Source organism: Camelus ferus, chromosome 19 (assembly GCF_009834535.1).
Source record: "Camelus ferus isolate YT-003-E chromosome 19, BCGSAC_Cfer_1.0, whole genome shotgun sequence".
Classification (NCBI taxonomy): Eukaryota; Metazoa; Chordata; class Mammalia; order Artiodactyla; family Camelidae; genus Camelus; species Camelus ferus.
Genome location: NC_045714.1, coordinates 23,880,828 through 23,905,706, shown reverse-complemented (window position 1 = coordinate 23,905,706; position 24,879 = coordinate 23,880,828). Strand labels below are relative to the sequence as shown.

General features: G+C 40.4%; 1 protein-coding gene across 1 annotated transcript in view; it reads right to left on the bottom strand.

The window, feature by feature from the left end:
- TASP1 (taspase 1) overlaps positions 1-24,879 on the bottom strand; it is a 261,474-nt gene that overhangs the window by 743 nt on the left and 235,852 nt on the right. The gene's annotated exons all lie outside the window — the stretch shown is intronic.

Sequence of the window (24,879 nt, the reverse complement as noted above, 5' to 3'; positions counted from 1 at the left end):
CCTCGGGCAGAGTCCTGCGTGGTGCCATTCCTGCATGAGTGGGCAAAATGAGAAATTCCACTGCCACTGTCCCCATCCACACGTATTAAATGAGCCCAGCAGGAGGCCAGTGTCAGATCTGCTCGGAGGCCAGGTGAGGAAGCCAGGACCTCCACCAAAACAAACCACCGCCACCTTGGCCACCACTCTCCGGAGATCAGAGGCTCCTCAGCACCCGCAGAGGCACCGGGTTGCTCCGGGAAATGGCCCTGCTGGGCTTTATTGCCCACATTTTCTGGCTCTGGAGACAATGCTAAGTTCAGTTCTCACTCGCAGGAAAGTTTCCAAATCCCAAAACCAAGGAGGCGCCCCAAACCATGCCTGGACCAGGGCACAAACTAAAGAAAGCATCCACTTTATTCCTATGCATTTCCCCCTGCATCGAGTGGGGCCGCAGATCTGGGCCAAGCAACTCATTTCCTGCCCTCCAGAGTGGGGAAGTCCTCCTGATCTGAGGATGGCCCACTCCTGTCCTGTGATGCGCGGCCCCCATCAGGCTTTCTTGCTCTCCCAGGTCTCAGTGAATTGCAATTCCCCCTCCTCCCACTTACACTCTTTCCTTTCACCTGTGACTCCCGTTTGCTGAGCACCTGCCCAGGTCTCCTGGCAGATGGCTGCAGCCAGCCTGGAGGAAGAAAGACACTAGGGACCCCAACAAATAGGGTCCAGAAGCCAGGAGGATTCCCAGACCTTAACTGGGCAGCCCTGTCTCGGAGCTGCCACGAGAGCTGGGCGAGCCTCGTCCATGAGCTTTGCACACTTCTGTAGTATCACCCGCTTAGCAACAGCCCTTCTGCTTGGGGATGTCTTCCTCCTCCCTTTTCTCAACTGCTCAACCCCAGGCTGATGCCATCTTTCTTTGTTTTTTAAAGAGTATCCTCTATGTAAAAAGATAAACAGCAAGGACCTACTGCACAGCACAGGGAACTATATTCAATTTCATGTAATAAGCTGTAATGGAAAAGAATCTGAATATATATATATGTATAATTGAACTGTTTGCTGTACACCTGAAACTAACATTGTAAATTGACTACACTTCAAGAAAAAATAAGAATTACGAAAATTAAAAAAGAGAATCCTCTTTTCAGGTACCCAATGTACTTTTTAGTTGTGTGACACGAGCAGGAATTCCGTCCTGGGAGAGAGAAGCAGGACCTAAGAAGGCCAGGAAGTACCCGTGGTCTTAAACTCCAGGCCCGAGGGGCGGGGCTATTGGGGATGCCCTCAGGTCTACAGTGTCTGGAATACACACACATACCTGCCCAGACAGGATCCCCAAACCCAAAGTTTCCTTCAACACAATATTTAGACTTAGACTTTTCAGATCCTGATAAAAGGGTTAATCTTTTTAACCTTTGAAAACTTAATCCAAGTTAATGGAGGCAAAGGGAAGGGTTAGTGTCTACGTGATGGGAAGGGAAGCTGGGAGAGAAGAGATGGGGAGATTCTTCACTTAAACGCAGAGATCCACAGGATTTCACAGAAAGATCTGCCAGTAGAGATCTCTGTGTCCAGGGGCAGGTTTCTGGAATGAAAGCTTTATTCTTTCAACAATCTCCTGGCTACCCTTGGGAACTTCCAACCTCCTGAGAAGAAAATGTGATCCCATGGGGTCAATATCAAGTGTGAGAGAAGTTGTCCCTTGAGACAAATTTCTCTGGCAACTTTTATTCTCCTCCTGTCTCCCCAGGGCCTTGTCTTCATGCACCACAAGCCCCTCCCCATCTATGCTTGCCCTGCCTTCACCCCCTCCAGGCTCTCTCAGCAGCTGACATGATTAATGGGCCACAGCAGGCCCAGAAAACAGCCCCAGCCACCTCCAGGATTTCTTTGGCTTGAGGCACAGTGGAGGCCTGAGTCTTCCAAGATTCCACTGCTCCTCGAATCCATGTAAGGAGATCAGGCCTTATCTGACAGGTAAGCAAGTCGGGTCAAAGTGGTGCCCCCCACCTCCCCCCATGTAGCACCTCCCCAGGCTCGAGCATGTTTCCACACATTCACCGGGCTGGATGCCTGCACTCTGCCCTGATTCTACCTTTGAAAACCTGGTGAAAATTTTTGAATTGTTTCCTTTCTATCTTTTCTAATTAGAAAGACAATATGACCACATGACAGAAAATAAAGAAGCCGCAGCTCACATTTTTATTTGTATTTCTGTTTATTTGCATGCATGTAGGGGTCTTTTGTTTGTTTCTTCATTTAAGAGCCATAATCAGAATGTAGGGAATTCTGTTGGCTGGCTTTTTCTCCACTTCAGCTGCACTTTGAGACTGGTAAGGCCTCTGGGCCCTGGAGTTACCAACGGTGGCAGGGGTGCCAGGAGCGCTCCAGAGGCATCATCCAAGGGCTGACCCTGCCCTCCTCATCCTTCCCGGACAGAACCTGAAGCGTCCTTGACCTCCATGGGGTGCCGGGAGAAAGATGAACTGCCTCCCTGACCAAACACCCTGCTAGATCCAACGTCAGGGCTCTGGCCCTGCTCTCTGGCGGCTCTGCGTTTTGCAAGAGGGAGGTCTCACACGCGCCTTCTCTCCTGGTCGGTGACGCAAGGCCGGTGCTTCGCAGAACAGAGCCGTCAGTGTCTCTGGAAGATGGACCTGGGCACTGGATTCAGAGTGGGCGGAACACTGGGCTTTTGTTGGCTGTGCCAACCCCATTGGTTCCACTGTTTCCACAAACCCAGAGGCTTTTTCTGACTCCACCAGAGGTTAGAAGGGGCAGCTGGGGATGTACAGCCGGACTCTGGGGACTGAGCCCCACCACGGCCATAGCCTCCTCATTGCCTAGTCCATCTCTTCCCCTGAAGACACTTAGCTCCCTCCCAAACCTAAACAAACAAACAAACAAACAAAGACAAAAAAATGAAGAGCAGGAATGTTTGGCCAACACACTGGCTAAGAGAGACCTTGGAGGCAGCTCAAGGGCAACTACTGTTTGACGGGGGCCACGCTCCCAAACACAAATATTGAGCTTGGCAGTCGGGCTGTCTCCTGATTCGCAACTCAGACGGCACTTTTTGGGGTCATGTTGAAGTTGGGGAAGAGAAAGATGAAGAAAAAAGATACAAAAAGTCTCCTAGAACAAAGTGAGCTTTTGATTTCCAGACAGTATTTCACTGGTTCTAGTGTTCAACAACCACCCTGGTTAAAGGTCACTTTAAGGAAGTGTGTGGGTGAATCCCAGCAGCTCTTCCTTATGGGATCCTCAGGCTGGAAACACAACAGAAAAATGTCACTGCCTGGATTCTTGGAAGATTGATAACTCATCCCCAGGAAGCCTTGGGAATCTGCTTCATAAAGCCTGAACCACGCCATTGTATATTCTGTGAGATGGGCAGCAGGGTTAGCCACAACAGGAGGCAGAAGAGAGGCTCGGAAAAAGCCAAAGTTTATTATACGCGGGGATCCTGGAGACAGGAGGCACGGCATCCATGCAGGGCCACGTGGGAAAGACACTAGAGGGGTCAGGAGGCAGAAGACAGGAGTGAGGGGGACATTCAGGTCATGGCCTTTACTGGGGAGTCCTCTGAAAAGGCAAGACAGGGCAGGGCAGAACTCTTTAGGACTGGCTAGTTTGAGGTTTTTTCGGCAGGCTTTGGGCTTTAAGGGTGGTCCCTAGTTGCCTGGCACCTGGCACTGCCCTGGGATGATTACAGCAGAGGAATGCCTTCTGGGGTGCCAGGGCCAGGTGGAGTAGGTGTAACCTGGAATGGTGAGTTTGCATATCAAGGGCATGTTCCCGGCTCAGTCTTTTGCCACCTCTAAGAACTGGCTATCCCAGGGAAGGAAATCAGAACAATTTTCCTAAGATGGCAAAATATCATGATATACAGAAAATTACAAACATTTACAATAAACAACAGCCTTCTCCAGTTGAGATCACAGCCAATGAAAATGCATCTAACCTCATCAGGGGTGTTAAATCCAGAAGACAACAGGGTTGTGTGCACAGCACGGCGACAGTAACAAAGCACACGTGGTGCACAAGGAGTCTGGTGCCCAAGGAGGGAAGACCAGAGTCTTTCCGGGGACATCAGAGCTGTTGGCTGCTAGGGGAAGTGGGGGGGGGGGCAGCAAAACCCACATCCAGGGCTCAAGCCTTTGAAACTGGGGGCCCCAGACTTAAGCAATCATCTGGACTTCAGAGAAGCCAGAAAGATATGCAGTGCATCTGTTAAGTTGCCTTTTCTTTATTTATGGCCCAGTTATCTTAGCTACATATAATTTGGGGTTCCCTTCCAGGAGGACATTGCAATGCACACCATGTGAATCGATGCTTCTATATCTAATAATCTGCCCATAGGCAATGATCAAGGATAAATGTGCTGTCTTAGATGCCCAAGTGTTTTCATATTAGAAGAAATTTGAAAACAACAAGCATCAAAGTTGAAAATGAATTGGTTAAACACATTATGTACAAGCAAGCAGTAGGCAGCCATTTAAAATTACGTCTTAAATAATTTAAAGGGAGAAGTGCTGATACGTTAACTGAAAAGGGTTACAAAAGAGTAGGTACAGTGTGACACCAGGAAGGCTATAAAACACTCTGTAGAGTATGACACTGTTTTTGCTTAAACTGTGTCTGTGTATTTCTATATTTACAGAAAGGAAACTATGTATCTGAGCCCTTCTTTGCCTGCTTCCCCAGCCCCCACCCCCCGCATTCCTGCCTTGACTCATAAAACAGGAGGTCCCTCCAATTCCATGGCTTTCTCAGCAGAGCTGAAGAGGCAGTGCCCAGCCTTGGCACTGACCCTCCAACCTAGAGAGAGAGGCTCATCTCAGTTGGCCAAATGGGCATACAAGTAGATGCAGGTCATTCTGCCTCAAAACTCTATGACAGAACCTCCCCGTTTCCTGGCCTCTCAGACCTGTCCCTCCCAGAGGCTCACGTCCTGCCCCAGCCAGGCCCAGCCAGGCCTCTTCTTTCCAGTCCCAGCTTCTTAGATTGCTTTGGATGAGTGAAACCAGTACAGCTTACATGAGGTCCAGTTACCCCAATTTGGGTAATGAATAAAGTAGTTAACTTCTATTCCATTTGGCTCAATTCCCTGTGTTTATAAGTGTCATCTAGACTCCCAGAAGGGAAAAGGATGAATGGCAGAATTCAGTCAACAAACCCCACACCAAACCTGGAATGGCCTAAGTCAGTGAGAGCCTGGGAGACAGGCCATGTCTGGAGTCATTTTGAGGTGTTCCAACAGGAGTGATGAGTAGAAAGGGAGTTGCTACTGGCATCTAGGAGGTAGGGGGCAGGGGCCGGGGATGTTGCTAAACACCCACAGTGCACAGGATGCCTCCCACCCCGAAAAATTGTCGTCCCCACAGGTGGATAGTGCCAATGTTGGAAAACCTTGGTCTTAAGGACACGTATAGAAGTGCTAACAACAACTTGTCTACTATTTCCTGTATCCTCTTGTTTTTCTACAGTGTCTCTATGTTGCTTTAATCATAAGGGGAAAAAAGTTTCTTTAAAATTTAAGACTGGGGGAGGCTATAGCTCAGGTGGTAGAGCACATACTTAACATGCACAAGGTCCTGGGTTCAATCCCCAGTACCTTCTCTGAAAATAAATAAATAAACCTAATTACTTACCCCTCCACGAAAAAAGAAGAAAAAAGAAGTGTTAAAAAAATAAATTTTAAGATAATTAAAAAAATAAAATTTAAGATAATATCACAATTAGGATTTGTTGAATAAATGAATGATGGAAAGAACAATATGGCTTCTGAAAAAAGGTAGCCAAGACTATGAACTTCTTAGGGCAGGGATGTCTACATTTTGTACCACTTTGTGTTCTAAGCACCCAGACCAGTATCTGGAATGTGGTAGATGCCTGGTAATGGTGGATGGGTGGATGGGTTAGATCTGCCTCAACATCACCAAGAACACTTGAATGTCTTATGATAATTATTTTGCAGTATATATACATTTCAAATCATCATATTGTACACAATGTTACATGTCAATTATATCTCAATAAAGCTGGGAAAGATAGAAAAAAGATAAAGTGGCTGTAGCACAAAGTTCGGGCGTGGCCACATCTTGGTGAGTATTTATTGAAGAAAATAAAACCTGGCTTTTGCGAACAGCTCTGTGTGCTCCTTGGAAGCCCCTCTGGAACATAAATAGTGCCTGAGAGGTGGAGACGTTGGGTGTGATAGTCTTCTCACAGCTGTGCATTACTAGTGAAAAAACTTGGCAAGTCAACCCATTGCTAGGGCCTAATGGATTTCACATTGGCTTTTTTATTCTTTCCACTCAAAGTGCATTTTTAGCTACTGACCCTGCTGGATGGGTGGTGTAGTGTGTGCCAGGGAGCATGCAGTTCTGTCTCCATAGGTTTATTATGGCTGGTCGGTCCTAATTAAAAACTCTCTTCATCTTGTCTTTAGGACTTCTGGACGTGGCGCCTGGGCTTTATTTTTGGCTCTGAGCATGGTGTTGTTTCCTGTTTTGTCGCCAAATTAATGACATAATGCATGTAAGCTAAGGCAGCCCACAGGGAATATTTTTCTCATCTTCCTTCTTATTCTCTAGGACAATTTGGGACCCAAGTGCCACCTCCTGCGTGTTGGTATTTTTGACAGTCCTCAATTAGAGTGGTACAGTTAACTTCAGCCTGTCATTTGTGTGGGCTAAGCTGTTGGAAACATCCTTAAAGGGTCAGCTGGTGGTGGGAGTACCATTTTTCTATAAACAAATGATGGAACCACTTTGTCTGGAAGACACCAGCTGTGGTTTGGTTCCAGGAGCCTTTGGAGGAGCCAGAACCGTCGGCCCCCTTCCTCCGTGGCTCCCCAGGCTGTCTCAGTCCTGGGACTGATGCTTCTCCATCCCTTTATCAGAAGCCCCTGAGGAGGCATCTGGACAACAGGGATGCCTGGCTCCAGTTCAATTTTATCATCACTGGTGTTAAAGATGCAACATTTACCACCAAGTAACTCAGTGGAATAACTTATTTGAGGGGGCTTCTGGGTATGAAGTTAAAGGTCCTGAGACCACCTAGGAAAGTTGATTTTGCTTTTAGAATAGTTAATGTTTTACAAAGACCATGTCACTAAAACCACTCTTGCCATAACACCATTTCATTGGGAGAGTATTTATATGAAAATCTTTATGATTAGGGGAGTGGGGGGGGAAAGCATGCAGATAATCCAGAAGGAGTTTAAATCAGGAAGACAGAAGTGAAAAAGAAGGGGACCAAAAGCTCCAGCTTTGTTTTATGACACTTGAAATTTTTATCTGATCTCTGAGTATATTGTCACCAAAACCCTGATATTAGAAAGAAGGCTCTTTCCATTCACATATAAGATGATAATCTACGTAGAAATTTGCAAGGAATCTGCCCAAAAAGCTCCTAGAACTAATAAATGAGTTTATCAAGGTCATAGGATACCTGTGAATGATCACAGGTACATAAAATGGGACATAAAATGCATAATCAACATTTAAAAATAAATTGTATTTCTGTGTATTAGTAGTAAACAATTAGAAATCAAAATTTTAAAAGATATAATTTACAATAGCTTCAAAAAATAACATAATGATGTAGAAATCTTGAAAATGTGCACAATCTGTATGATAGAAATTATAAAACATTAATGAAAGAACTCAAGGAAGAGCTAAGTAAATGGAGAGATATACCACATTTATGGACTGAAAGACTCAGCATAGTTAAGATGTTAATTTCACCCCCCAAAATGATCTAAGCATTTTACTAAATTCCAATCTCAACCCCATTAGGATTTTCTTTTGTAGATATAGTACACTGGCTCTAAAATATATATGGAAAAGCAATTAGAATGGTCAAAGTAATTTCAAAAAATAATAATAAAATTGGAGAAATCACACTATCCAATTTGAAGATTTATTATAAAGCAACAGTAATCAGAACCATCAAAATTGGAAATTCTGCACTGTAACAGATACTATTCAGAGAATGAAAAGCAAGCCACAGACTGGGAGATGTATTTGCAAATCACATATCTGACAAAGAACTTATAACCAGAATATATAAACAAATCTCAAAACTCAACAGTAAGAAAATAAACAACCTGATTTTAAAATGGGCAAAAAAAAAATGAACGTCTCCAAAAAAGATATAAAGATGGTAAATAAGCACAAGAAAAGAAGCAAAATATAATTAGCCTTTAAGGAATTGCAAATTGAGGGAGGAGCCAAGATGGTGGAGTAGAGAGACTCACAGCTCACCCTATCCCACAAATACACCAAGAATTACATCTGCAAACCCACTGAATCACACTGAACACCTATTGAAATCTGGCAGAGTGTCTCTCATTTTGAAATACGGAGGATTCTCACAAAAGCTGGTAAGAAAAAAAAAGAAAAAAAAATCAGTGCAGGACTGGTCCTGCAAGGAGGGAGTGGCACAGAAAGAAAGGCACCCTCAAACTGGGATGCCCCCTCTCAAGCCAGAAGGTCAGTGGGGACAGAAGAGGAGCTTCCAAGACTCGGAGGAGAAAGTGGCAACTGCTTGGCAGACAGAACTAAGGGAAACTGCCACAGAGGGTCCCTGTGATCCACAGCCTTAGACAAGCTGGCAGGGATGACTTGGGACTGGCTGCTGGAGATGGGTGAGGAGCCCAGGCAGGGGGCTGTGGTCCCCTCCACAGAGACAGCCTCAGGGGACTGGAGAGTGGTGGAGTTCTGGCTGGGGGTGTGTGTAGAACAGAATAGCCTGGGACTCCCATGAAAAAGCACCACTGTTGGTGTGTGTAGTGGGGGAGTGTCACAACTCAGGCACGCCATAGCCACTTTCTCCACTTGGCTCCATTGTTGGTGTGTTCTCACGAGAAAAGAAGTGGGGCTTGGTCATAGCCATCACTGCTGTGAAGAGGCGGGGCTAAAGCTGAATCCATACCCAGCTGCCTGGCGACTTCGCAGGCTGGACTGAGATTTGTTTACAGCCGCAGGCATAGAGAGTGGATTTGCTCTCTCTGGAACAGGCAGTGAGCAGAGTTCTAACTCACAGTGGGGGCGAGTATGGGTATTTACAACAGGCTGGCATACTGGACCATATGTGGAGGTGGGGCTGGGGTCTGCCCCGACACTTTGGTGCACCACAGATTCAGCTGTATAACAGCACACATGCTACGGTGGTTCCTAGCACCTGACAATGATGGATCTGCACTGGTGGTTCCTGGGGCTCAGAACCTGGGGGACACCAGAATAGGTGGCTGACATTCCCACAGCTAAGGTGAGGACAAAGGCAGCATCAACAAAGAATACTTTGTAAGCCTCCATAACAAGAGACAGGCAACACCACACAGGGCACTTCTCTCTGGACACCTCCTGCCTACTCTCTTTCCCAGCTGAAGCAATCCAGCCCTGCCTACCACATGCTGCAGCTCAGAAATGGGACTAGAAGCCTCTATTCCAGCAAAAGAACAGAGGAGCAGACTTGGTGCCTGTCAAGGCTGTGACAACCACAGAATGAAAAAGGAATCCCAGCTCAACAACAACAACCAGGGCAGACTCTGATCACCACAACACCGCCAATCAAAGGGATAAGAGCCAACACTCATGGAAGACAGACGTGGCAACCATCTATACTAAGATCATCAATAACAACAAACTTATTAGATGCACACAGTCTACACGGAAATACTCCCACTTTAAATAAACACAAACAGCTTTTCAAGACCACAGTAGATAAATGATAATCCTAAATCCATAGAACCAGAGAAATATAACTAAAATGAAGAAACAGAGGAACCACTCCCAATTAAAAGAACAAGAAAAATCTCCTGAAAGAATGATCAATTACATAGACCTCAATAGTCTACTAGGTCATAACTTCAAAAAGGGAATGATCAATGCACTAAAAGAACTAAAAGAAACTGTGGATAGAGACAGAGAATACTTTAAAAAGGAAATCGAAACTATAAAGAAGAGCCAATTAAAAACAGAAAACTCAATTGTTGAGATAAGAGCCGAGCTAAAGACAATCAAGAGCAGACTAGATGATGCAGAGGAATGAATTAGTGACTTAGAAGACAGGATAATGGAGGTCACTCAATCAGAACAGCAGACAGAAAAGCAAATAAAAACCAATGAAAGCAACATAAGGGACCTATGTATAAAGCATGCCAACCTACACATAATAAGGGTCCCAGGAGGAAAGGAAAGAGAAGAGGGAATTGAAAAGGTATTTGAAGAAATCATGACTGAAAAATTTCCAAACCTAAAGAAGGAAATAGTTATCCAAGTACAGGAGGCACAGTGGGTCCCAAACAAGAAGAACCCAAACAGACCTACTCCAAGACATATCATAATTAAGATGGCCAAAGTTACAAGATAAAGAAAGGATTCTACAGGCAGGAAGAGAAAAACAAAGGATTGGTTACAAGGGAACCCTCATAAGGCTTTCAACTGATTTCTCTACACAGCAATGCTGGCCAGAAGGGAATGGCAAGATATATTCAAAGTCCTGAATGAGAAAAAGCTGCAACCCAGGGTACTTTATACAGCAAGACTATTCTTCAGAGTAGGAGAGATAAAAAATTTCACAGACAAGCAAAAACTAAAAGAATTCAGCAATATTAAGCCTATCCTAAAAGAAATACTGAAATACTCTAAATAGAAAAGAAACAGGAAGCTATAGAAATGAGAAAATCGTAATTGTAAATGTGATAACTACAGTGAATTGCAAGAGAATAAAAATGAAGATGTAAAAAAAATAAATAAAGAATATCAAAATAATAATAGGTGGAAGAGGGGAGCAAGAAAATATAGATTTTTTTTCTCTTATTTTTTTCTTTTTCCTTCATTCTTTATAGGATATGTTTGAGCCTACATGACTATCAGTCTAAATCAAATGGATATAGTAAGGGGTTAACATACTTGAAAAATAGGGTAAACACAAGTCAAAAGCATACAACAGAGTCACAAAAAACAAAAACAAACCAAGATAATACAAAAGAAAATTATCAAACCACAAAAAGGAAAAGAAAGGAACAAAAATGAAATATCAAGTCAACTGGAAAACAAAGTTCAAAATGGCAATAAACACATATCTATTAATAATTACTATAAATGTCAGTGGACTAAATGCTCCACTCAAAACACACAGAGTGGCAGATTGGATAATAAAACAAAAGCCTACAATATGCTGCCTATAAGAGACCCACTTTAGAGTGAAGAACACACATAGATTGAAAGTGACAACATGGGAAAAGGTATTTCATGCAAATAGAAATGACAAAAAAGTGGGAGTAGCAATACTCCTATCAGACAAAATAGACTTTAAAACAAAGGCCATAAAGAAAGATAAAAAAAAAAAGGACACTATATAATTATCAAAGGAGCAATACAAGATGAGGCTATTACACTCATTAACATATATGCACCCAATATAGGAGCATCTAAATATATACAGCAAATACTAACAGACACAAAGGGAGAAATTGATGGGAATACAATATTAATAGGATGCTTTAACATCCCACTAATATCATTGGACAGATCTTCCAGTCAGAAAATCAGTAAGGCAGTGGAAATACTAAATGACACAATAGTACAGTGGGATGTGGTTGATATTTTCAGATCTTTACATCCCCTCAAAACAGAATATACATCCTTTTCAAGTGCTCATGGAGCACTGTCTAGGATAGATCACATGCTCTAGTACCAAAGAAGCCTCAACAAATTTAAGAGGATATATATTATTTCAAGCATCTTCTCTGACCACAATGGCATGAAACTAGAAATCAACTACAGAGAAATAAATGAGAAAAAAACAACAGTATGGAGACTAAACAACATGCTATTAAAAATCAATGGTTCAATGATGGAATCAAAGATGAAATTAAAAAGTACCTTGAGACAAATGACAATGAAAACACAACCACACAAAATCTATGAGATGCAGCAGAAGTAGTCCTAAGAGGGAAGCTCATAGCAATACAGGCCTTTCTCAAAAAATAAGAACAATCTCAAATAAACACCTAACCTATCACCTAAAAGAATTAGAAAAAGAAGAACAAACAAAATCTAAAGTCAGCAGAAGGAAAGAAATTAGAAAGATCAGGGAGGAAATAAATAAAGAAGAGATTTAAACAAATAGAAAAAATCAATCAAACCAGGAGCTGGGTTTTTGAAAGACCAAACAAAATTAACAACCCTCCAGCCAGGCTCTCCAAGAAGAAAAGAGAGAGCACACAAATAAACAAAATAAGAAATGAAAAGGGAGAAATTACAACCTACACCACAGAAACATAAAAAATCATAACAGAATACTATGAACAACTATATGGCAATAAATTGGACAATTTAGAAGAAATGGACAAGTTTCTAGAAACAAACAGTCCACCAAAACTGAATCAAGATGAAATAGATCATTTGAACAGGCCGATCACTACAAGTAAAATAGACTCAGCAATAAAAAACTTCCCTGCAAACAAAAGTCCAGGACCAGAAGGCTTCACTGAGGAATTCTATCAACCATACAAAGAAGAGCTCATATCAATCCTTCTTAAACTCTTCTAAAAGACTGAAGAGGAGGGAATACTCCCAAACTCATTCTATGAAAACACCATCACCCTGATACCAAAACCAGACAGAGACACTACCGAAAAAGAAAGCTACAAGCCAATATTGTTGATGAACATAGATGCAAAAATCCTCAACAAAATATTACCAAACAGAAACCAACACCACATAAAAAAGATAACACACCATTAACAGGCTGGATTCATTCCAGGGACACAAGGATGACTCAACATACACAAATCAATCAACATGATACACCACATCAACACGAGAAAGGACAAAAACCACACGATCATCTCAATAGATGCAGAAAAAGCATTTGCTAAAATTCAACACTCGTTTATGATAAAAAAAAAAAAACTCTTACCAAAGTGGCTATAGAGGGAATATATCCCAACATAATGAAAGCTATTTATGACAAAACTACAGCCATAATACTCAATGTTGAAAAGTTGAAAGCCTTCCCCTAAAATCTGAAACAAGACAAGGATGCCCACTGTCACCATTTTCAGTCAATATAGTATTAGAAGTCCTAGCCACAGCAGTTAGACAAGAAAAAGAAATAAAAGGGATCCAAATTGGAAGAGAAGAAGTAAAAATTTGATTATATGCAGATGACATGATACTATATATAGAAAATCCTAAAGGCTCCACACAAAAATAAAAGAATACTATAGCTAATAAAAGAATTCAGCAAGGTAGCAGGATACCAGATTGACAGACAGAAATCAGTGGCATTTCTTTATACTAACAATGAAATGTCAGAAAAGGAAAGTGAAGAAACAATCCCTTTTAAAATTGCATCAAAAACAAAAATAAAGTACTTTGGAATAAATCTGACCAAGGAATTGAAAGACCTGTATGTGGAGAACTACAAAACATTGACTAAGGAAATTAAAGATGACTTAAAGAAATGGAAAGATATCCCATGTTCTTGGATTGGAAGAATTAATATTGTTAAAATGGCCAAACTACCCAAAGCAATCTACAGATTTAATGTGATCTCTATCAAATTACCCAGGACATTCTTCACAGAATTAGAACAAATAATCCTAAAGTTTATATGGAATCACAAAAGACCCAGAATTACCAAAACAATATCGAAGAAAAATAATGAAACTGGAGGAATAACCCTCCCAGACTACAGAAAATGCTACAGAGCTACAGTAATCAAAATAGCATGGTATTAGTACAAAAACAGACATATGGATCAATGGAACAGACTACAGAGCCCAGAAATAAACCCACAAACTTTTGGTCAATTAATCTTTGACAAAGGAGATTTGATTGTCTCTTCAGCAAATGGTATTGGGACAACTGGACAGCTGTATGTAAATCAATGAAGTTAGAATACTCCCTCACATCATACACGAAAATAAACTCAAAATGACTTAAAGACTTAAACATATGACAAGGCACTGTAAACCTCTTAGAAGAAAACATAGGCAAAACATTATCCGACATAAATCTCAGCAATGTTCTCCTATGGCACTCTACCCAGGCAATAGAAATAAGAGCAAAAATAAACAAATTGGACCTAATTAAACTTATAAGCTTTTGCACAGCAAAATAAACCATAAGCTAAACAAAAAGGCAGCCTATGGAATGGGAGACATATATGTAAAAATGAGACTGACAGGGGCTTAATTTCCAGAATATATAAATAGTTCATACAACTTAAAAATAAAAATAAAACAATCTAATACAAAAATGGGCAGAAGACTTAAACAAGCAATTCTCCAATGAAGACATACAAATGGCCAATCGGCACATGAGAAAATGTTCAATGCCGCTAATTATCAGAGAAATGCAAATCAAACTACAATGAGGTATCACCTCCCACCAGTTAGAATGGCCATCATTAAAAAGTCCATGAATGATAAATGCTGGAGAGGGTGTGGAGAAAAGGGAACTCTCTTACACTGTTGGTGGAAATGTAGTATGGCCAGCCATTATGGAAAACAGTATGGAGATTCCTTAAAAAACTAAAAATCTTATGATCTAGCAATCTGATTCCTGGGCATATATCCAGAGGGAAACTTAATTCAAAAAGACACTTGCACCCCAGTGTTCATACCAGCACTATATACAATAGCCAAGACATGGAAACAACCTAAATGTCCATTGAAAGATGACTGGATAAAGAATTGTAGTGTATTTACACAATGGAATACTACTCAGCCATAAAAAAGAACTAAAATAATGCCATCTGCTGCAACATGGATGAAACTGGAGATCATCATTCTAAGTGAAGTAAGCCAGAAAAATAAAGAAAAATACCATATGATAGCTCACTTATTGTGGAATTTAGGGGGAAAATAAGACAAACGAACTTTCTCACAAAACAGAAACAGACTCGCAGACATAGAAAAGAAACTTATGGTTACCAGAGGGGAAGGAGGTGGGAAGGAGAAATTGGGAGTTCAAGATTTGTAGATACTAATATACAAAAAATAGATAAGCAACAAGTTTACACTGTATAGCACAAGGAACTATATTCAATATCTTGTAGGAACTTACAGTGGAAGAGAATATGAAAACAAATATATGTATGTTCCTGTATGACTGAAGTATTGTGCTGTATACCAGAAACTGACACAACATTGTAAACTGACTATACTTCAATATTATATATATATATATATATGAATTGCAAATTAAATCCAAAATAAATATATGTATTAGAATGGCAAAAAAAAAAAAGCCAATATCAAGTGCTGACAAAGATGCAGAGCTACTGGACACAGTGCCTCTGGGAATATAAAATAGCGTAGCCACTCTGAGACGCTGTTTGGAAGTTTTTTATAAAATTAAACATAGACTTAATATATGCCACAGCAAACCTACTCCTGGATATATATTCACCTTAGAGAAGTAAAAACGTATTCACACAGAAACTTGATCACAGGTATTTTAGCAGAGTTGTTCATAAACTCCAAAACCTGGAAATAACCAAGATGTCCTTCAGTGGACATCTGTGAACAACAAAGCAAACTGGTAAAACCATATACTGAAACACTATTCAGCACTGAAGATGGTACATGCAACAAATTGGATGCATCTTAAAGACAGTAAGCTGTGTGAAAGAAGCCAGTCTCGAAAGATTACATATTATATGATGCCATCTATGCTCTGTTCTTGAAAAGGTAAAACAACAGGAACAGACAATAGATTAGTGGTTATTTGGCTGGGGTGGGGGTGGGGTGGGGAGGGTGAGAGCGTTTGCCTCCAAAGGAGTAGCATGAGAGAATTTGGGGGAGGGTATAGAACTGTTCTGCATCATGATTGTGGTAATGGTTAGCTTTACCTGTGCTTGTGCTAAAGTTCAGAACTGTACACACACAAGAATGTCAGTTTTACAGTATGTTAATTTAAAAAAAATCTTTTTAAATGATTTTTTAATTTAAAAGTAGGCTTTGTACAATACAAAAATTCTTATGTTGTGTACCTGAAACTAATATAAAGTTACGTACCCCTTATATGTGTAACCATAGAACAGTGGTATCTAAGAGAATGTTTGGTAATGAAAATGTTTATGTCTGTGATATCCAGTACTATAACCACTAGCCACATGTGACTAGAAAGTATTTGAAATGTGACTAGAAAGTATTTGAAATGTGACTAGTGCGTGACACTGAGCTGTTTTTTAATGATTTTAACTTTAAACAGTCAAATATGGCTAGCAGCTACCATGTTGAGCAGTGCAGTTACAGAACACTGGAATTGCTGTGTTGTGTTCCAGAGCTTGTGTGGATGCAGAAAACAGGACTATGTAGAATAATGAGAAATCCAAAATGTACTACACATGTACTCATTGAGAATGCATTACAGGAAAGAACTCTTATACATTTAAATGAAGATGGTTAACATTTGTTTTAATTAGTGGAATATTTGGAAAACAAAGTAGATGACACTTATTAGGAAGTAGAACAGATCAAAAAAGATTTTTCTTAAAGAGTGATAAGCATCCTGGGGAATCAATGTAGGAGATCAAAGGTCCCAATAATAGATATTCCAGAGACTTAGAGAAAAGAGAGGGAAGGAAATTATCAAATAAGTAATAAAATAAAAATTCCATAATTGAAGAATGTACCTTGAAATTCAAAAATGTCACTGGGTGACCAGTCCTCTGGAGCTCATCAAAATAAACAGAAATCCTAAAAACTATCCCAGAGCGAGGAGGGGGTTCGCACTCACAAAGGATTGGAAACGAACTTCGCATTGGACTAGTCAAAGCAATATGTGTGCTCAAAGAAATGAAGGAGTTGAGTTTCAACCAGGAATCTGTATACAGCCAAATAATAAATAATTGTATGAGGGAGAAGAAAGACATTTCAGACACATCCCTGAACTAGAAAATAAATGCCTCCCTGTGCCCGTTCTTAGAAAACTAGAGAAGATTATCCTACAGAAGATGAGAGTGGACCAAGAAAGTGGAAGACGTGGGCATCTAGAAACAGGGGATCTGGAAAGGGTGACAGTGGAGAAGAACTCCAGAATGACAACTGTGCAGCAGCCCCAAAGACTGTATCAAAACTGAAGAAGAGAGGGGTCTGGCAGGAAGTCTTCAGAGAAAAAAAAGAAGAATAGAGATATTATCAGATATGTTTGAGCTTTTGGAAAAAATATCAATGAACATCAGTAAATCTGATGGAAAAAAACTGAACCATACTTAGGGGGTAAACCATATTTGCCAATCATACTAATATAAAATGACAACTGACTTAGCTAAAAATTGTGATGTAATTATGAGAATAGGGAGACAGAAAAGGGGGAGGGAGTATATAAAGGTATTGTGTCTTTAACACAGCAGGAGTCAGCACGCAGAGTTTAAAACAAATAAATCTAGAAAGATTATATGCAAACAGATAAGCACCTGGAGAAACAGCTAAAAGAGACAAAAGTGGGTCTTGGGCAGCAGGACTTCGGGGTAGGAAGGGCGAAGGCCTCTGCTATTTGGGAGCATATTATTTAATTTTAAAATTACATCCATATATTTTGTGGAAAAACACAACTTTTAGAAGGGGAGAGAGCAATTACAGTTGCTGGGCTCTAGATCAGAGAACAAAGATTTAGTTGCTGAGGGGAACCATAAATTGTAGCCCAGCCGGCTTTCTAAAGGCTCCCTTCTGCACACGTTACCCCCAGATGATGTGACGATATTACACAGGGGAAGAGAAGGAAAGCTGTGCCCAAGCTCCACCTTCCCTTTTGGGAAATTCTTGGCTCAGCTCACAATACTAAGTCTTTGTTTCACGATGTTTGCAAGACTGTACCCTTTTGGAGGTGAGATGTTTACTTTCCATGGCCAGAAAGTTTCCCACACCCTTTGCCTGCCATACACGTGGCTGAGGAATTGCTCAAACCCCAGCTTGCTTCCTCCTACACGGGTGTTCAAGCCTTGGCCACAAATTATGTGTGATGTGATGGTGATGGTGCCTTTGGAATGCTTTATGGACTGGCTCTGTCTTCCATTTCAACCAGCTGAATGGTTCATGATTTAACTAGGGATCTGATTGGTAGGGAAATGACAATGTAACTTAACTGCGCTTAACTGCCTCTGTGTAACTTTCTGTTCTTCTTCCTCCTAACTTCCCAGTCCTATTTATCTAACTTCCCAGTCCTATTTATCAACAAGTTTCTCCATTCCCAACGAGTCCTACTGAGATCTCACCATTCCTCACATGGCAGCAAAATAGCTGTTGCACTAACACGCTGTTGGTGCTTCCTTCCACTCCTCATTCCCACTGGATTTTTGACAAGGAAGCTAGTGTTTTGTCTTATAAAGCAACCATAAACCAAAAAATAAAGTCAGGGGAAGGACAAAAAGGGAGAAGCATCACAAATCCATATCTTAATTTCAGGACTTGCTGCTGAGATGTCACTGTTTTCAATAATAAGGCTTTATGGCTTCAAGTCAAGAGGTGGGAAAGCAGCAGTTAGTCCCCCAGGCATGCCCACAGTTTTCCAGATTTAACAGTCAACGGTGCGAGCAGTTACAAACATCCTCTCTTCACTTAGCACACAAAGGTCAGAGAAACCATCTGCTTTCCTTCGCTCAGTCTTAGGACTCTGGGTTTTGGGACTGAGGAGCTGCCTTAACTATCAGAACTAAGCCTACATGAATATGGCTTTTTAAATACATAACTATGTGTGCTTACCCAAAAGAGATGAAAACACAAAGACTAGAGATGAACATCTTTAGTAGAATTGCTCCTTCTTTGTTATTGTTCTACACAGTTTTATTAGATTTACTCCTAGATGTTTCACACTGTTTATTTCTATTGTGAATGTTCTCTTCTTTAAAAAAAATGTATTTAAAAACTGAAAATTTATTTTTAAATTATTGATTTTTTTAAAAAATTGAAGTATAGTCAGTTACAGTGTATCAATTTCTGGTGTACAGCATAATATCCCAGTCTTATACATATATATACATATATTCATTTTCATATTCTTTTTCATTAAAAGTTTTTACAAGATATTGAATACAGTTCCCTGTGCTATATAGAAGAAATTTGTTTTTTAATCTATTTTATTATAGTAATGAATATCTGCAAATCTCAAACTCCCAAATTTATCCCTTCCCATCCCCATTCCCCCAGTAACCATAAGATTGTTTACTATGTCTGCAAGTCTGTTTCTGTTTTGTAGGTGAGTTCATAGTGTCTTCTTTTTTCTTTTTTTCTCTTTTTAGATTCCACATATGAGTGATATAGATTCCACATATAAGTGATATAATAATAAGAAAACATTTTTCATCATCATTTAAAGAAAGAATTCCATTTCTTTATTATAAAATATTTGATTACAAAAAAATGAAGTAAGAACTATGCAAAAGTCTGGGGGTCTGTGGAGGACAGGCTATGGCTTCTCAACAACAGTGAGCAGAAAAGTGAAGTGAGGTTAAGAAGGGAGACAATTCCTTAGGGAGGAAGAGATACCAGCGGATGGAAATGAATAGTGCCATGACTACTGGGGGAGGGCAAATGCTGATTTGGTCAATTCTTCTCACATCTTTTGTGCCTGCAGTGACCAAAGATGGACAGATAACAAAAGTCCACTTGACGTACAAGAGTTTACCCTGTGTTCCTGCCTGTGGGCCTAAGAGATCTGGACTGAAACTCCTAGTTTTGAAAACAAAGACCCAGGATTTGAAGTCTACATAGCTGACCCCTGAGATGGGCCAATTTGGTATCTCCACTGAAATGTGCAAAAGCAAAAAGAATGTGACATGACCTGGAGTGGTCTGTTGTTCATCAGATGCCCTACCTACTACATCTCCCAAGACCAAATTAGAATGCAACTTTCTAAGTCAGCCTACGCCTCATGCTGGGTAGGGTTCAGAATATATTTTGTGGAGATGAGTTAAAAATAGGACTCACAGACAGCCTCTGTATTTTTAACAGGAGCAACTAAGTAAATGAGAACATCAACTGAAATGGTAAATTCTGGGGGAAGAGCAGGCTGGGCTCAGGGGATGAAGAGATAGAAACTAAGGGTTCTGTTTTGACATATTATGAAACTACTTTATTTGATATAGTGGAGATGTCCAGTTGATAGTCTTGAGTTCAGGTGCAGTTCATGCTGGAGATTCGGGAGGTGTGATATTTAAAGCCATCAGACTCAATAAGATCATCTATGGAGACAAGAAAGCTGGAGAACCAAGCCCTGAGACCATCAATGTTCAGAAAGCAGGAAGTGAAGAGAAACCATGAAAGTATACAGAGAAAGAGGAACTAGGGAGGGATGAGGAAAACCAGAAGTATGGGATGTATCAGATTTCAAGTGAAGGGAGTCTTTAATTCTAAGTCTTCTGCTACTCCAGCTTATCTTTAAACAATCCTTTAAGCAATGGCTGCACTAATAACTTTCAGCTCAACAACTTACCTCTCCCAGAACTACTGAAAAGATATTTACTATGATTAAGTCTTTGGACCACAGCCCAACATCCTCCCAGCCACCTAGGCGGTTGATTTTCCCTCCTCCTGCCCAGGGAAAGGTCAGCCAAAACAAAGTCCCCCTGCATAAGAGATTTATTCTCTGGTCTTTATGACGTGAAATGAGTCTTCCCTCATTTAACCCAGCGTTGACTGAGCCGTGCTAATAACTGTGCACTTAATAGACGTGTTCTCCCAACAAGAGATGGCCCCAAAGAACCATCTTCTTCTAAGTGTTTACCAAAAAGTATTTCCCCTTTCCTTGCAGACTCTGAACTGCTCCTAGAACCAAGATGGTATCGCCTTACTTGGCTTTGCACACACACAAAGTCTAACTCAGGTCAGGGATTGAAAACATTGAGCAGCTCAGAAATTGGTTTCAAGAGTGGAAGTACCAAAGTTACCACCACCAAGCTCTTGCTGAGCTGTGGGCGTTGTAGCTGATCAGTTAGAAACATTGAAAGACTCCTTTTATGGAGGCTTCCCCACCATCAATGAACTCATTTTATATAAATATTTAGCCAGGCAATAAACTGGACGGCCTGTATTACTCAACATCAGCCTCAAAAGACCCTCCCGATTTATATACACAGCATCTTGGTGGAGCAATCCATTTTACATGCATGACATGGTCAGCAATAAATATACCAGGGTAGGTCAAACCCTATTTGGTTCTCTGCTTTTAACTGTCTTGGGCTTTGTGTGTTTCTTTAATCAGTTGGATGATTTAGATAAACAACATGTATTAGTCTTTGTAAGTATAATATGCCTTGAACTTTCTCCAGATTTTCATTCCCATTCATCATCATAATAGTTGTTCCCCCTTGGCCATCATTAAGATTAGAAACGTCCTTGAACCATTTAATGATATTCCACAAGGCTAGACAGACTTTTCATGCCTTGATGAATTGCGATCACTCAGCTTAGACCAATGAAATTGGATATCCTTTAATGTGCCTGATGACTTTAAGGAGTTTAGGGAAAGCAGTTCTTGGGAATCCAAATGGTTTCACAGAATAACCATTCATTTGGGGGAAGATGCATGATTCAAGTAAAAATTGATTAATGAGTCAGTATCTAATCTTAACAGCTAACTGCAATGGAGCTTTTTTCTTTGTTCATACCTCTGAATATGGTTTTACCTACAAAATTCCATTTATTACAGAACTCATTAGAATGCTTAAAGGAGGTATAAAATAATTTTTTAAAGCCCAAATTAGAATGTTAAAGAATGAGGTTCCTCCCAGCAAAGTGACTTTAAGATGTTCACACTGCTGCTGAGGAGAATGTAAAAACAAGGCCGGGCTAGGATATGTTTAACTATCTTGCAGCTGAGAAAGACTAGTTGCCTCTGTTTTATGGGGCTCTGCTACTCCAGCTGACCACCGTGGCCCCCATGTCTGTGTGATATCAACAAGCCAACTTGGCAATTCAAGCCATAAATATCTTAAATATTTTCACCAACATATCAATTCTACCAACCCTGAAAACACTGATATCGCTATGGTTTAGAGCTGGCTGATGATACTGGCATATTTAAATAATCTTTAAGTTCTTCTATAAACCATGATCTGAGGGTTAGGAGGGTTAGGAACAGGAATCTGTGTGGAGAGTGGAGAGAACACTGTGCTTGGAGTCAAAAGGTCAGCATTTGAGTCCCGGCTCTCACTGGCAATTCGATCAAATTACTTAAAGGAGCATCAGTTTCTTACCTTATTCATCAAATATTTATTGAGCATCTGCAATGTGCCAGGTATTATTCTTGGGCCACATGAAAGAACAGAATAGGATATGGGGCTCACCACCTATCATGGGTCTTGATTAATATAACTTCCTACCTACTGAAATTGTATGGGTCAAATGAGGTATCGTAAGGAAAAGCACTTTATAAAGTAAACCCTGAGATAAGAATCTGAGGGCAAGGACTTTATTAGGGAGGTACAGGAAACACTGATAGTGGGGATATGAAACCAGGAAGGGGAGGCATCCAATAACAGACGTGGAAATACCAAATGGACATTCTGGGAAATGGTGCAAACACAGTCCTCAATGATATCCCACTGCAGAGTGAGGACAAATAACCCAACTCCTGAGAGTCATGAGTTGAGGGCTGTTCCAGGAAGTGTTAATTCCCTAGCATTTCTGGCAAGCAACATGTAGTTTTGGAGAAAACTGTGGAGCACAGAGATGCAGACACTGGTAGCTGGAAATCAGCCAGGTCACATAGAAAATGATAGTGTCCAGGGGTATGGAGGAGGACTGTCAATGAATGATACAGACATGCAGAGAATGAACTTATTGTCATCACCATTCTTACCCCAGCTGGATGGTGCCTGCCTGTGCCCTCCCCCAACCCACGTGATCCAGTGTTTAACAGCCTGCAGTCTAGCTAGCAGTACATTAGCAACTCTTCTCGTTAACCAGTTAGATCTGGAAATAGTCAAGCCCTAAGTTTCTCAAATTGGAGTTTGTGGGCTCACAGGAGATGTAGCCTCCAGAACTTGTGCATTCAAGGAATTTTGCAGTTATATGTTTTTCATTTTGATGACAAACTGTAATTAATATAAACATGTTCAGGGTCCCTGTAACTAATTCATGAAGCGTAAGTTCAATTGCATTTGTATTTGAGGTTGTAGCAATGTTGATGCTCAAAAAAGATTTCAGGTAGCTGGAAAAGAGAAAGTGGGAGAACTGAGGCATGATTTTCAAGGGTATGTTGCATGTAAAAAATAGCCTGAGTGATAATTATCTTTATTGTTTAGGGTTGAGCAGAGATGGTGCATAGATCAGTTTATGGGCGCATCAGACTTGGCCAGCAGTAAATGTAGTAGTCAACTCTCACCTAGAAATTTTTTCATGAGATAGCTGTGTCATAATTTCCCACAGTATCTTTTAAGTGAATCAGCTAGAAAAATAATAGGTAGGTAGTTAAAAACAAGCTTATTATCCAAAAGGAAGTGTAATGCCAATCATATCAGTGACTCAGATGATGGCTATTGTCAAGTTCAAAGCCCAGAGAATCAAGTTAACTAGTGAAATGTTCATTTTCCAAATAAATGCTTCTATAATAAAAATCAGCACTGCTGATTCTGGAAAGATACTTTCCTCTATTCCTTCCACTGAGTACAGCTAAAAAAAAAATGGGGCATTATCTATTTAAAAAAATAAAGAGAGAGAGAAAGACAGAGAGAAAGAGAGAGAGAGAGACAGAGAAAGGAAGGAAGGAAGGAAGGAGGAAGGAAGGAAGGAAGGAAGGAGGAAGGAAGGGAGGAAGGGAAATCTGGAAAGGTGAAAAAAAGAAGTCAAACCAGTTAGGGACCTTGTATCCTGAGGAACAACATAGCAATGAGTTTGAGTTTTCATTTTGCCTGATGTGTCCACACTGGGTATTGGAGATGCCAGCAACCTAGGAACACCAATGAACACACAAAATGAGCCCCAGGAAAAGTCTGTTCTCTCAGTTCCAATGGACTTGAAAAGGGACAGCCTAGCAAAACAAGAAACTTTTAGAAAATCTCTGATCTACTTCAGCCAAATATCACAGGTAGCTTTTAAAGAGTTGATTAAGGTAAAACAAGGTCATGTGCGAGGGCTCCAATCCAGTATGACTGGTATCCTTATAAGAAGAGGAGTTTAGGACACAGATACTCAGAGAGGAAGACAGAGAAGACAGGCACCTTTAAGTCAACTTGAGAGCACTCAGAAGATATCAACCCTGCTAACACGTTGATCTCAGACTTCTAGCTTCTAGAACTGTGAGAGAATAAATTTCTGTTGTTTGTCATTCAGTCTGTGGTACTTTATTATGGCAGCCCTAGCAAACTAATACACAAAACAACTGGAAATTTGAACTTTTAATAGCCTTTTAATGATAGGAAAGAATTATTGTTAAATGATTTAGATGTAACAATATGGCTAGGTTATTGTGGCTATGTTAAAAAAATTGACCACATATTGATAAATTTATTCAATTTCTTTCTCTTATGAATTTTTAACTTTGTTGTAATCAGAGAACATATTTTGCATGATTTTAATCCTTTTTAAAATTTTTTATTTTTATTTTTTAATTAAAGTATAGTCAGTTATAATGTGTCAATTTCTGGTGTACAGCACAATGCCCCAGTCATGCATATACACACATATATTTGTTTTCATATTCTTTTTCCTTAAAGTTTATTACAAGATACTGAATATAGTTCCTCATGCTATAAAGAAGACAAGCTCCCAAATTTATCCCTTTCCACCTCCTTCCCCCAGTAACCATAATATTGTTTACTATGTCTGCGAGTCTGTTTCTGTTTTGTAGATGAGTTCATTAGTGTCCTGTTTTTTTTCCCTTTTTTTTTAGATTCTACATTTGAGTAATATCATATGGTATCTTTCTT